Below are 15577 nucleotides of genomic sequence, written 5' to 3'. Positions count from 1 at the left end.
CCAAGTGAGCTATAATATGAATCTTTAATTAACCTAAGCTCTTCACCTATACACATATTCTATGTACTTCTAATTCATGCCTAGCTACCCATAATTCCCACTTTTTCATCTCATACTCATGCATCAACCTTTCTTTTAATTTTTATCACATATGCATTGATCTTTTCCTTAACTTAACTTAGCATTGTGGTAATTTTGTCCCCTTACTTATTTACTTATTTATTGAATATTTTTTTTCTTTTTTTTTAAATAGAAAAATAAACATAACTTATCAATGCACATGGATTTTTAATTTTTCTGGTCTCACATGAGTAGGTACCCAAATTCCCAATATTTTATCAAAGTAGAAACATAACACATTCCCTTATTAACCCATGTTCCCATAGTTTCCCCACACTTAGTTGATACACAATCTCTATCTTAAGCTAACCAAAGATTCAATTGGGGTATTTAATTGTTTTTCCGCTTAAGGCTAGTGATGTGGTAAAATATAGAATAAATGGGATTAAAAGGCTCAAAGTGGCTAATAAGGGTGATATAAAAGGGTAGGCTTATTTGGGAGAAGTGAGCTAAAACAAGTAATGGCCTCAATCATATGCAAGCATGTAAATACACTAAATAGTGGACATATAGAATGGAACAAAGCAAAGATTGCAATCATAGAGAAGGAAAACACACAAGAATAAAATATTTATGGTTAAATAATGTAACCATGTACTTAGGCTCAAAATCTCACAGGTTGTGTGTTCTAGCTTTTTACTATGTTCCAAATACAACTTCAAACAAGTTTATCACAAATTTTTCAATTTAAATTAGTGAAATACTATAAAAACTTCTTGAAAAAGAAAATATTACTTCAACCAAGTAGTAAAATATGCACAAAATCAAGAAAATATGCAATCAAACATGTAAATGCAACAATGAACTAACAAATAAAGTAAAATATTGGTGTTGAGAAGAAAATAACTAACCCATGGAGATCGGTATCGACCTCCCCACACTTAAAGATTGCACCGTCCTCAGTGCATGCTAAGATGTGCAAGTGGACGGGTTTCTCCAACTAATGCTTTTCTTCCAGAGAATGTGCAGATGGGCTTGTCTGTCTCCCCATGTAAACGTCTTTCGGTTCCCTTCTGGGTGGCCATCCTGAAAGAAAAAGGGAAGAAAAGTAACCCAAAAATAAAGATAAGAAAATAAATGAAGTATGGGTGGGTTAATGCCAATTGATAAGGGTCTCATTTACATGGAAACTTCAACATGTACGTGAGAAAATAATAGAAGCACATGGCATACCAATGGTGCAAAATTTGCAACAATGGGGAAGAGAGTGGGGAAGGAGAGATAATATAAATTTATGTCAATGCAAAAGTAATACAGATATAAAAGATTGGCATTGATTTAAATAATATTACCCAATCAGAATAAAACAAGTCACTAAGCATCCAAAATAATTCAAGAGAAGATGCAACAATTAAATAAGAAAATTCAATACCAACAGAAAAGTAATAAATTTAGAAAAGAAAGTAAAAATATGCACAAAATTAAAATATAATGAATGAAAGTATGTAAATAAATTAAGTAAAATAGAATGAAGGTGAAAAAGAATGAGAAGTGAAAGAGATAAAGTAAGAAAGAAAGAAGAAAGAAGGAAAGATAGAAGAAATTAGGATTAGAAAAGAAAAGATAAGATAATTGGCACTGATTTGGATAAGTTGTGCGACGCAGGCGACGCGGACGCGTGAGTGATGCGGTCGCGTGGTGTGTTGATGAGCGGATATTTTATACGCTTTTTGGGGTTAATTTCATATAGTTTTTAGTATGTTTTAGTTAGTTTTTAGTTTATTTTCACTAGTTTCTAGGCAAAATTCATATTTCTGGACTTTACCATGAGTTTTTATGTTTTTCTATAATTTCAGGTATTTTCTGGCTGAAATTGAGGGAGCTGAGCAAAAATCTGATTCAGGCTAAAAAAGGACTGCTGATGCTGTTGGATCCTGACCTCTCTGCACTCGGAATGGAATTTCTGGAGCTACAGAAGTCCAATTGACACGCTTCCAATTGCGTTGGAAAGTAGACATCCCGGGCTTTCCAGCAATATATAATAGTCCATACTTTGCTCAAGGATAGACGATGTAAACTGGCGTTCAACGCCAGTTTCATGTTGCAGTCTGGCGTCCAACGCCAGAAACACGTTACAAGTTGGAGTTCAACGCCAGAAACAGGTTACAGCCTGGCGTTGAACGCCCAAAACAGCCCAGGCACGTGAGAAGCTTTAGTCTCAGCCCCAGCACACACTAAGTGGGCCCCAGAAGTGGATTTCTGCACTATCTATCATAGTTTATTCATTTTCTGTAAACCTAGGTTACTAGTTTAGTATTTAAACAACTTTTAGAGATTTATTTTGCATCTCATGACATTTTATATCAAAACTTTGTACTCTTTGACGGCATGAGTCTCTAAACTCCATTGTTGGGGGTGAGGAGCTCTACTGTGTCTCGACGAATTAATGCAAGTATTTCTGTTTTCCATTCAAACATGCGTGTTCCTATCTAAGATATCCATTCGTACTTCAACATGAATGTGATGAACGTGACAATCATCATCATTCCCCCACGAACGCGTGCCTGACAACCACTTCCGTTCACCGTAGAATGAATGAATATCTCTTGGATCTCTTAATCAGAATCTTCGTGGTATAAGCTAGATTGATGGCAGCATTCAAGAGAATCCGGAAAGTCTAAACCTTGTCTGTGGTATTCCGAGTAGGATTCAAGGATTGAATGACTGTGACGAGCTTCAAACTCGTGAGTGCTGGGCGTAGTGACAGACGCAAAAGGATAGTAAATCCCATTCCAGTACGATTGAGAACCTGCAGTTGATTAGCCGTGCGGTGACAGTGCACCTGGACCCTTTTCACTGGAAGGATGGATGGTAGCCATTGACAACGGTGATCCACCAACACACAGCTTGCCATAGGAGGACGTGCGTGAGTGAATCAGGAAACAGAGGAAAGCAGAATTTCAGAAGACAAAGCATCTCCAAAACTCCAACATATTCTCCATCATTGCACAATAAGTATTTATATTTATGCCTTCTCACTTTTTACAATTGAACTTGAAAAACACTGTTGTTGGCATCCTGACTAAGAATAATAAGATAACCATAGCTTGCTTCAAACCAACAATCTCCGTGGGATTCGACCCTTACTCACGTAAGGTATTACTTGGACGACCCAGTGCACTTGCTGGTTAGTTGTGCGAAGTTGTAAGAGAGTAATCTGAACATTGACATTACAATTTCGTGCACCAAGTTTTTTGCGCCGTTGCCGGGGATTGTTTTAGTTTGAACAACTGACGGTGAATCCTGTTGCTTAGATTAGGAAAATTTTGTCTTTTGGGTCAGAGTCTTTTATATTCTTTTCAAAAAAAAATAAAAATAAAAATAAGTTTTTTTCTTAGTTATTAAAAACATTTTTTTCAAAACAAGTGTTACATTTACTACCCATTTGGCTAGAGCGTTGGTCTGTGTTCTTGGTAATTGGGTACCTTCTTTTTAAAATTCTTTTTCAAAAATAATTTTTACATTAAATCTTGTGCCAAACTTTAAGTTTGGTGTTTTCTTGTTGATTTTTCTCTGGTTTTCGAAAATCTTATTTTGGTTTTCTAAAAATTTTAAGTTTGGTGTTCTTTCTTCATGTTCTTGTGTTCTTGTGAGTCTTCAAAGTGTTCTTGAGTCTTCCTTGTGTCTTGATCTTAAAATTTTTAAGTTTGGTGTTCCTTGGTGTTTTCCCTCCAAAATTTTCGAAAACAAGGAGCATTAGATCTAAAAATTTTAAATCTTGTGCTATCTTATTGTTTTTCTCTCTCCTCTTTAAATTCAAAAATATCTTTTCTCTCTATTTTAAAGCAAATTTTTGAAATTTACCTTTAAAATTCAGATTTTTTATTTCAAAATTTAAAACCTTTTTCAAAAATCATCATATCCTTTTCAAAACTTCCTAACCATTTTCTCTCTCCTCATTTTTTCGAAAATCTTCACCCATTTTTATTTATTTTATTTTAATTTATTTTATTTTCGAAATAAATAAATAAATAAATAAATAAAATAAAATAAAATATTTTTTTTATTTTACATCATCTCCCTTTCTCCATCATGGATCTAAGTGGAAATGAACAATCCAGAAGGACTCTGGGGTCATATGCTAACCCTTCTACTGCCTCATATTGGAGTAGTATCTGCATACCCTCCATTGGAGTCAGTAGCTTTGAGTTGAATCCTCAGCTCATTATCATGGTGCAGCAAAGCTGCCAGTATTCCGGTCTTCCACAAGAAGAACCTACAGAGTTTCTGGCACAATTTTTACAAATTGCTGACACAGTACATGATAAGGAAGTAGATCAGGATGTCTACAGATTATTACTGTTTTCATTTGCTGTAAAAGACCAAGCCAAGAGATGGTTAAATAACCAACCTAAGGCTAGCATAAAGACATGGAAATAACTGACAGAGAAATTCCTAAATCAATACTTTCCTCCAAAACGGATGACACAGCTAAGGCTGGACATCCAAGGCTTTAAACAAGGAGATAATGAATCTCTTTATGATGCCTGGGAGAGATACAGAGAGATGCTAAGAAAATGCCCCTCTAAAATGTTTTCAGAGTGGGTTCAGTTAGACATCTTCTATTATGGGCTTGCAGAAAGAGCTCAGATGTCTCTAGATTACTCAGCTGGTGGATCTATCCACATGAGAAAGACAATTGAAGAAGCTCAAGAGTTCATTGATACAGTTGCCAAAAATCAGCATCTGTACTTAAGCAGTGACCCCTCCATGAAAGAAGAGGCTAAAACAGTAACTGCTGAACTCAGTCCTGTAGAACAAGCTGCTGAATTCAATCAGCAATTGGACTTTCTAACACAACAGTTAGCCGAATTCAAAGATAGACTACAAGAGACAAGGATGGCTAATATAAATATGGAAGAACAATTGAAGCAAACAAAATAGCAGCTGTCAAAACAAATAACAGAAGAATGCCAAGCAGTTCAATTAAGAAGTGGGAAAACATTAAATACCCCACCTCAAGGCAGCAAGAAGCTAAGAAATGAGCAAACCACCCAAAATCCATCTGAGGACAGTAAGAGCCCAAGAAAAAATAATTTTGGCGTTAAAACGCCAGAAATTGGGTGGAAGGCTGGCGCTGAACGCCCAGACCATGCTCAGGACTAGCGTTCAACGCCAGAAACAAGCAAGGAACTGGCGTTGAACGCCCAAAGGAAGCACAGTTCTGGCATTCAGACGCCAGGAACAGCTGAGGAGTTGGCATCTAACGTCACTCCAGCTTCCAACCCTGGCATTCAAATGCTAGTGAGGGATCAGACACACACAAGTACTAATGAGAACCCCTCTAAAAAGGCTTTTTCAACCACTTCTGTAGGAAATAAACCTGCAGCAACCAAAGTTGAAGAATATAAAGCCAAGATACCTTATCCTCAAAAACTCCGCCAGGAGGAGCATGATAAGCAATTTGCTCGCTTTGCAGATTATCTCAGGACTCTTGAAATAAAGATTCCGTTTGCAGAGGCACTTGAGCAAATACCTTCTTATGCCAAGTTCATGAAAGAGATCTTGAGTCATAAGAAGGATTGGAGAGAAACTGAAAGAGTTCTCCTCACTGAAGAATGCAGTGCAGTCATTCTGAAAAGCTTTCCTGAAAAGCATAAAGATCCCGGAAGCTTTCTGATACCATGCATACTGGAGGGTAATTGCACCAAGACAGCCCTATGTGATCTTGGGGCAAGCATCAACCTAATACCTGCATCCACCATTAGAAAGCTTGGTTTAACTGAAGAAGTTAAACCAACCCGGATATGTCTCCAAGTTGCTGATGGCTCCATTAAATACCCATCAAGCGTGATTGAGGACATGATTGTCAAGGTTGGGCCATTCGCTTTTCCCACTGACTTTGTTGTGCTGGAAATGGAGGAGCACAAGAGTGCTACTCTTATTCTAGGAAGACCTTTCCTAGCAACTAGACGAACTCTCATTGACGTCCAACAGGGGGAAATAACCCTAAGAGTCAATGAGGATGAGTTTAAGTTGAATGCTGTCAATTCCATGCAACATCCAGACACACCAAAAGACTGCATGAAAGTTGATCTCATTGACTCTCTGGTGGAGGAAATCAACATGGCTGAGAGTCTCGAATCAGAGCTGGAAAACATCTTTAAAGATGTTCCGCCTGACCTAGAGGATTCAGAGGAATTGAAAGAGCCTCTGAAATTTCCTCAGGGAGAGGAAAAACCTCCTAAACCCGAGCTCAAACCATTACCACCATCCCTGAAATATGCATTTCTGGGAGAAGGTGATACCTTTCCAGTGATCATAAGCTCTGCTTTAAATCCACAGGAAAAGGAAGCACTAATTCAAGTGCTAAGGACATACAAGACAGCTCTTGGGTGGTCCATAAGTGACCTTAAGGGCATAAGCCCAGCTAGATGCATACACAAGATCTTATTGGAGGACAATGCTAAGCATGTGGTTCAACCACAGAGGCGGCTAAATCCTACCATGAAGGAAGTGGTGCAGAAAGAGGTCACTAAATTACTGGAGGCTGGGATTATTTATCCTATTTCAGATAGCCCCTGGGTGAGTCCTGTTCAAGTTGTCCCTAAAAAGGGAGGCATGACAGTGGTTCATAATGAAAAAAATGAACTGGTTCCTACAAGAACAGTTACAGGGTGGCGCATGTGTATTGATTACAGAAGGCTCAATACAGCCACCAGAAAGGATCATTTTCCTTTACCATTCATAGACCAGATGCTAGAAAGACTAGCAGGTCATAATTATTACTGCTTTTTGGATGGCTATTCAGGCTATAACCAAATTGCAGTAGATCCCCAGGATCAAGAGAAAACAGCATTCACATGTCCATCTGGAGTATTTGCTTACAGAAGGATGCCTTTTGGGCTGTGTAATGTGCCTGCAACCTTTCAGAGATGCATGCTTCTATTTTCTCTGATATGGTGGAAAAATTTCTAGAAGTCTTCATGGATGACTTCTCAGTATATGAAGACTCATTCAGCTCCTGTCTTGATCACCTGACACCGGTTTTGAAAAGATGCCAGGAGACCAACCTGGATTTAAACTGGGAAAAATGTCACTTTATGGTGACTGAAGGGATTGTCCTTGGGCATAAAATTTCAAACAAGGGAATAGAGGTGGATCAAGCTAAAATAGAGGTAATTGAAAAATTACCACCACCTGCCAATGTTAAGGCAATCAGAAGCTTTCTGGGGCATGCAGGAATCTATAGGAGGTTTATAAAGGATTTTTCAAAAATTGCAAAACCTCTAAACAACCTGCTAGCTGCTGACACGCCATTTGTGTTTGACACAGAGTGCCTGCAGACATTTGAAACTCTGAAAGCTAAGCTGGTCACAGCACCAGTTATCTCTGCACCAGACTGGACATTACCGTTCGAATTAATGTGTGATGCCAGTGATCACGCCATTGGTGCAGTACTGGGGCAGAGGCATGACAAGCTTCTGCATGTTATTTATTATGCTAGCCGTGTTTTGAATGATGCCCAGAAAAATTACACAACCATAGAAAAAGAATTGCTTGCAGTGGTTTATGCCATTGACAAGTTTAGATCATACTTAGTAGGATCAAAAGTGATTGTGTACACAGATCATGCTGCTCTTAAATATCTACTCATAAAGCAGGATTCAAAACCCAGACTCATAAGATGGGTGTTGCTTCTGCAAGAGTTTGATATAGAAATAAGAGACAGAAAAGGGACAGAGAACCAAGTGGCTGACCATCTGTCCCGGATAGAACCAGTGGAAGGGGCGTCCTCCCCCTCTATTGAGATCTCTGAAACTTTTCTGGATGAGCATGTGTTCGCCATTCAGGAATTACCATGGTTTGCAGACATTGCAAACTACAAAGCTGCAAGGTTCATCCCCAAGGAGTACAGCAGGCAACAAAAGAAAAAATTAATTACTGATGCAAAGTACTACTTGTGGGATGAACCCTATCTCTTTAAGAGATGTGCAGACGGCATAATCCGTAGGTGTGTGCCTAAGGAAGAAGCACAAAGGATCTTATGGCATTGCCATGGGTCACAATATGGAGGTCATTTCGGAGGTGAGCGAACAGCCACCAAGGTCCTCCAATGTGGTTTCTACTGGCCTACACTTTACAGAGATTCCAGAGAGTTTGTACGTAACTGTGACAGTTGCCAGATAGCTGGTAATTTGCCTCACAGTTACGCAATGCCTCAACAAGGAATCTTGGAGATTGAGTTGTTTGACGTATGGGATATTAATTTCATGGGGCCTTTCCCACCATCATACTCAAACACTTATATTCTGGTGGCGGTTGACTATGTATCAAAGTGGGTAGAGGCCATTGCCACACCTACCAATGATACTAAAATAGTACTGAAGTTCCTCTAAAAACATATATTCAGCAGGTTTAGTGTCCCTAGGGTACTAATCAGTGATGGGGGCACTCACTTCTGCAACAAACAGCTTTACTCTGCCATGGTCCGGTATGGGATTCGCCATAAGGTGGCAACTCCATATCATCCACAGACAAATGGGCAAGCTGAAGTCTCTAACAGAGAACTAAAAAGAATCCTGGAACAGACTGTAAGCACCCGTAGAAAGGATTGGGCACGAAGCTTGGATGATGCTCTGTGGGCTTACAGAACAACATTCAAGACTCCCACAGGGACCTCTCCTTACCAACTTGTGTATGGTAAGGCTTGTCACCTGCCCATGGAACTGGAACATAAGGCCTACTAGGCAACCAGATTTCTTAACTTTGATGCCAAACTAGCTGGAGAGAAAATATTGCTCCAGCTGAATGAGCTAGAGGAATTCAGATTCACTGCTTTTGAAAATGCCAAGCTTTACAAAGAGAAATAAAAAAGGTGGCATGACAAAAAGCTGTCATCTAGAATTTTTGAACCAGGACAAAAGGTTCTGTTGTTTAACTTTAGGCTCAAGCTATTCCCCGGGAAACTGAAGTCCCGGTGGAGGAGACCATATGTGATTACAAGTGTATCACCATATGGTTATGTGGAGCTTCAAGATATTGATTCTGATAAGAAGTTCATTGTTAATGGACAGAGAATCAAGCACTATTTTGAAGGCAATGTTGAACAAGAGTGCTCAAGGCTGAGGCTAGATTAAAAACTCAGCAAGGTCCAGCTAAAGACAATAAAGAAGCGCTTGCTGGGAGGCAACCCAGCCATGGGGCATCACTTCCTCTAAGCATTTTGCCCTATTCTTGATTTTATTTGTTGATATAAAGTTCATTGATACTAAGGTAAAGAGTCAATTGTATAAGTTTATAGGGTTACAGAAGGATTCTGCACACAAAACAGAGAAAAAGAGCTCACTGGCAAGAAAACGCTAGTAAAAGTCTGTTTTGGGCGTTCAACGCCCAAAAGAAGCATCCACTGGGCGTTGAACGCCAGTAAGGATAGCCATCTGGGCGTTAAACGCCAGAAAGAAGCATCTTCTGGGCGTTGAATGCCAGAAAGAAGCTCCTTCTGGGCGTTTAACGCCAGATTTACAGCGTCCTGGGCGTTCAGAAAAACGCCCAGTGACAAAGGAGTTCCTGGCGTTCAACGCCAGAAAGAAGCAACAGCTGGGCGTTGAACGCCCAGGAGAAGCAGCAGTTGGGCGTTGAACGCCCAAAACATGCAGCGTTTGGGCGTTCAAATGCCAGGATGGTGGGGAGGAGGTAAATTCATTTTTTCTTTATATTTTTCATTTTAATCTTAATTTTCATGTTTCAATTCATGATTTCTTGCATAAACATGTTACAAACCCTGATTTCTAAAATCCCTAATTTCTAAAAACCCTACTTTAAAAAAATATCAAATGTATCTTAATCCATAAGCACAAATCCTTTTTTATTATCCAATTCAACTCTTTTTCAAAATTTTCAAAACAAATCTATCTCTTTTCATTCAAAAATCTTTTCAACTAATCAATATCTTTTTCAAATCTCCATATTATCTTTTTCAAAAATCCAAATTTATCTTTTTCAAATATCTTTCATATCTTTTCAATTTTAAATTATATCTTTTCTTATCATACTTATCTCTTTTTAAATCATATCTTCTATCTTATCTTTCTCCCTATTTTCGAAAACCCGCCCCCCTCCCTTTTAAAAACACATTCGGCCTCCTTCCTCTCATCCACCATTCAACACTAGCTCTCCTTCTATCCCTCTCCTTTCTTTTCTTTTGCTTGAGGACAACCAATCCTCTAAGTTTGGTGTGTTTATCCGTGATCACTAAACCATACCTACTAAGATCATGGCTCCAAAAGGAAAACAACCCACTCCAAGAGGCAAGAAAGAGAGTGTTCCAAAACCACTTTGGAATCAGGGGAGGTTCTTAACCAATGAACATTCAGACCATTACTACAAAATAATGGGTCTAAGATCTGTGATCCCGGAAGCCAAGTTCGATCTGAAAGAAGATGAATATCCGGAGATCCAAGAGCAGATTCGAAACAGGAACTGGGAAGTCCTAGCTAATCCTGAAACGAAAGTGGGAAGGAATATGGTTCAGGAATTCTACGCTAATTTGTGGCAAACAGACAGGCAGAGAATATCTGGAGCTGCCCTCTATGACTATAGGACTGTGGTCAGAGAAAAGATTATTCACATCCACCCTGACGAAATCAGGGAGATCTTTAAGCTACCTCAGCTGAAAGATGACCCACACTCCTTCAATAGGAGAATGATGAGAATAAACAAGGGCCCAGATAAGATTCTAGAGGATATATGCATCCGTGGAACCAGGTGGACCACCAGCACGAGGGGTGTCCCAAATCAACTCAAGAGAGAAGATCTCAAACCAGTCGCCAAAGGATGGCTGGACTTCATTGGGCGTTCTATATTGCCCACCAGCAACCGTTCTGAAGTCAATATTAGATGAGCAGTGATGATCCATTGCATTATGTTAGGAAAAGAAGTAGAAGTTCATCAACTGATCCCATCTGAATTCTACATACTTGCCAACAAGAACTCCAAGGATGCCAGGTTGGCTTATCCAAGCCTAATCTCTATGCTCTGCAAAGATGCTGTAGTAAAGATGGGAATAACAGAGTATATCTCAATGGAGCAACCAATCACTAAAATCACAATGGAAAAACAACAAATGCAGGATGACCCCATCAAGAGGAGGGCGCAAGAATTCCTACCAAAACTCCCTTAATTTGAATACTGGGAGCATCTTGAAGCATCTGTCACTAAGTTGCAAGAAACCATGGACCAATTGAAGGAAGAACAGCAAAATCAAAATAGCATACTTTGCAAACTGCTCAGAGAACAAGAGGTGCAAGGGCGTGAATTAAGAGAACTAAAGCGTCAGAAACTATCTCTTGAAGGGCCAAGCACCCCACAGACTAAAGAGGCATCCGCTTCCCAAAGTCAAGGTTGTTGAGTTCTGATCTTAACCTTAACCATGTGATAACTTTTTATTATTATTATTATTTGAGTTTTACCTTAGGAGTCATATAGTGGTAATTGGTATTTATATTTTGATTTTATCCCCAATTAAGCTATAATTTATTTTTTCTCATCATCATTAAACAGGAATAAAATAGAAGATTTTCTTTAGAATAAGGAGGCAATAATTTTTGAGTTTTTAATAAAACAAATTCTAATTGTTTACATGTGGTGGCAATGCTTTCTGCCTTCTGAATGAATGCTTGAACAGTGCATATGTCTTTGGAATTTGATGTTCTTGAATGTTAAATATGTTGGCTCTTGAAAGAATGATAAACATGAGACATGTTATTGGTAATCTGAAAAATCATAAAAATGATTCTTGAAGCAAGAAAAAGCAATGAATACAAAGCTTGCAAAAAAAAAAAAAGAGAGAGAGAAAGCAAGCAGAAAAAGCCAATAACCCTTAAAACCAAAAGGCAAGGGTAATAAAAAGGATCCAAGGCTTTGAGCATCAGTGGATAGGAGGGCCTAAGGGAATCAAATCCTGGTCTAAGCAGCTAAACCAAGCTGTCCCTAACCATGTGCTTGTGGCGTGAAGGTGTCAAGTGAAAACTTGAGACTGAGCGGTTAAAGTCAAGGTCCAAAGCAAAGAGAAGAGTGTGCTTAAGAATCCTGGACACCTCTAATTGGGGGCTTTAGCAAAGCTGAGTCACAATCTGAAAAGGTTCACCCAATTATGTGTCTGTGTCATTTATGTATCCGGTAGTAATACTGGAAAATAAAGTGCTTAGGGCCACGGCCAAGACTCATAAAAGTAGCTGTGTTCAAGAATCAACATACTGAACAAGGAGAATCAATAACACTATCTGAATTTTAAGTTCCTATAGATGCCAATCATTCTGAGCTTCAATGGATAAAGTGAGATGCCAAAACTGTTATGAAGCAAAAAGCTACTAGCCCCGCTCATTTAATTAGAATCTGAGCTTCACTCAAAAACTCTGAGATATTATTGTTTCTTGACTCATTTATATTCTATTTTATTTATCTAGTTGCTTGAGGACAAGCAACAGTTTAAGTTTGGTGTTGTGATGAGCGGATATTTTATACGCTTTTTGGGGTTAATTTCATATAATTTTTAGCATGTTTTAGTTAGTTTTTAGTTTATTCTCAATAGTTTCTAGGCAAAATTCATATTTCTGGACTTTACTATGAGTTTGTGTATTTTTCTGTAATTTTAGGTATTTTCTGGCTGAAATTGAGGGAGTTGAGCAAAAATCTGATTCAGGCTGAAAAAGGACTGCTGATGCTGTTGGATCCTGACCTCTCTGCACTCGGAATGGAATTTCTGGAGCTACAGGAGTCCAATTGACGCGCTTCTAATTGAGTTGGAAAGAAGACATCCAGGCTTTTCAGCAATATATAGTAGTCTATACTTTGCTCAAGGATTGCGTTCAACGCCAGTTCCATGTTGCAGTCTGGCGTCCAGCACCAGAAACACGTTACAAGTTGGAGTTCAACGCCAGAAACAGGTTACAGCCTGGCGTTGAAAGCCCAAAACTGCCCAGACACGTGAGAAGCTTTAGTCTCAGCCCCAGCACACACCAAGTGGGCCCCAGAAGTGGATTTCTGCACTATCTATCATAGTTTACTCATTTTCTGTAAACCTAGGTTACTAGTTTAGTATTTAAACAACTTTTAGAGATTTATTTTGCATCTCATGACATTTTAGATCAAAAATTTGTACTCTTTGACGGCATGAGTCTCTAAACTCCATTGTTGGGGGTGAGGAGCTCTACTGTGTCTCGACGAATTAATGCAAGTATTTCTGTTTTCCATTCATACATGCGTGTTCCTGTCTAAGATATCCATTCGCACTTCAACATGAATGTGATGAACGTGACAATCATCATCATTCCCCTACTAACGCGTGCCTGACAACCACTTCCGTTCACCGTACAATGAATGAATATCTGTTGGATCTCTTAATCAGAATCTTCGTGGTATAAGCTAGATTGATGGCAACATTCAAGAGAATCCGGAAAGTCTAAACCTTGTCTGTGGTATTCCGAGTAGGATTCAAGGATTGAATGACTGTGACGAGCTTCAAACTCGCGAGTGCTTGGCGTAGTGACAGACGCAAAAGGATAGTAAATCCCATTCCGGTACGATTGAGAACCTGCAGATGATTAGCCGTACGGTGACAGCGCACCTGGACCCTTTTCACTGGAAGGATGGATGGTAGCCATTGACAACGGTGATCCACCAACATACAGCTTGCCATAGGAGGACATGCGTAAGTGAATTAGGAAAAAGAGGAAAGCAGAATTTCAGAAGACAAAGCATCTCCAAAACTCCAACATATTCTCCATCATTGCACAATAAGTATTTATATTTTTGCCCTCTCATGTTTTACAATTGAACTTGAAACACACTGTTGTTGGCATCCTGACTAAGAATAATAAGATAACCATAGCTTGCTTCAAACCAACAATCTCCGTGGGATTCGACCCTTACTAACGTAAGGTATTACTTGGACGACCCGGTGCACTTGCTGGTTAGTTGTGCGAAGTTGTAAGAGAGTAATGTGAACATTGACATTACAATTTCGTGCACCATGTGTGATAAGGTCAAGTGACGCGGACGCGTGGGTCACGCAATCGCGTGGCCGGATTTGTGCAATTGGCGCGAGTGCAGCCTCGCGTTCGCGCAACTCTCTGTTTGAAACTCTTTTTGCCAAATTTTTGGGTGACGCGATTGCGTGGTTGACGTAATCGCGTGGATGGCCATTTTTGGAAAATGACACGGCCGCGTGGGGAACGCGTTTGGGTGGGAGGGCTTGGGCTTCTAGCACGAATCCAGCCCCATTCCAGCCTAACATACTACCATACACCCCTTTACGCCGATTTTACAGAGCCACGCGTTCACGTGGGTAATGCAGACGCGTGGGGAAGCTATTTTTCAAATGACACGGCCGCGGCGCGGTCGCGTGGGCATATTTGTGCCTAAGGCACGCCTCCAGCCACGCTCTCACGTGACTCTCTGTTCACTTTTCTTTTCTTCCTAATGCACTTGTGGCGCGAACGCGTCAGCGGCGCTTACGCGTCGCGTGCATTTTTTTTATGCAATATGCAGATGCAAATGCAAAATACAGGTGAATATGCAGAAATTATGAATGAACATTAGTAAAAATGAAATAAAATAGGATTAAGAATAAAAAGGAACGAATATACCATGGTGGGTTGTCTCCCACCTAGCACTTTTAGTTATAGTCCTTAAGTTGGACATTTGGTGAGCTCCTTGTCATGGTGGCTTGTGCTTTTACTGATCCAGGAATCTCCACCAATGTTTGCAATTCCAATATCCTCCGGGATCCCAAACTAGGCGTATAAAGCCTTTAAGCAAGTCAAAACAAGTGACAAGGCCCCAAGAGTGTTGATTTCTAGACTGAATTCCGGGGTCCGAAACCTTGCTTTTGCACCCGTCTTCTTGTTGATCATTAGTGTTCCAACCGGGTGGCAGGCAATCTGGATTCTCACTAAAGCGGCCAAACAACTTCCTAGACCCATTCAGTTGAGCTTTACACCAACCCTTGTACTTCAATTTTGAGCAGGCAACCATATTGAACTTTGCATGACAACTCTTACCACTAACCATCTCTCTCTTACTCTTATAGCCACAAAGAGCTCTGAGTTGCCCATCTGTCTCAAGCAAAGCATATTCAAGTGGACTAATTAAGCTTAGAGATGAGAGATTTACCCATTTGAATGAAGGGATGGATGGTGATGGCTTTGGGGGAGAGGTCTCCAGCAACCTTGGCAAGGTGATTTCCAGCTCTATTCCCTTGGGCTCTTCTTTGACAACTTCCACCTCTTTGCAAGCTTCTTCAATTTCAACCTCTTCCTCATGGTAGATTTCTTCCAATTCAATCTCTTTTTCATTACTTACCAAGGGCATAGGAGGTTGTGCTTCTTCTTCTTGAATCTCCATCTCAAGTCCAACGGGAGAGGATTCAATTGTAGATAAGAATTCATTAATGATTAAATCCATCTCTTGATCATCCCCTTCAAAGTCTTCAATCATGATATGCTTTGGAGGTTGT

The sequence above is a fragment of the Arachis ipaensis genome, chromosome B5 (genome assembly GCF_059453495.1).
Source record: "Arachis ipaensis isolate K30076 ecotype BB chromosome B5, ASM5945349v1, whole genome shotgun sequence".
NCBI lineage: Eukaryota > Viridiplantae > Streptophyta > Magnoliopsida > Fabales > Fabaceae > Arachis > Arachis ipaensis.
Note: the sequence above shows the minus strand (reverse complement) of the source record.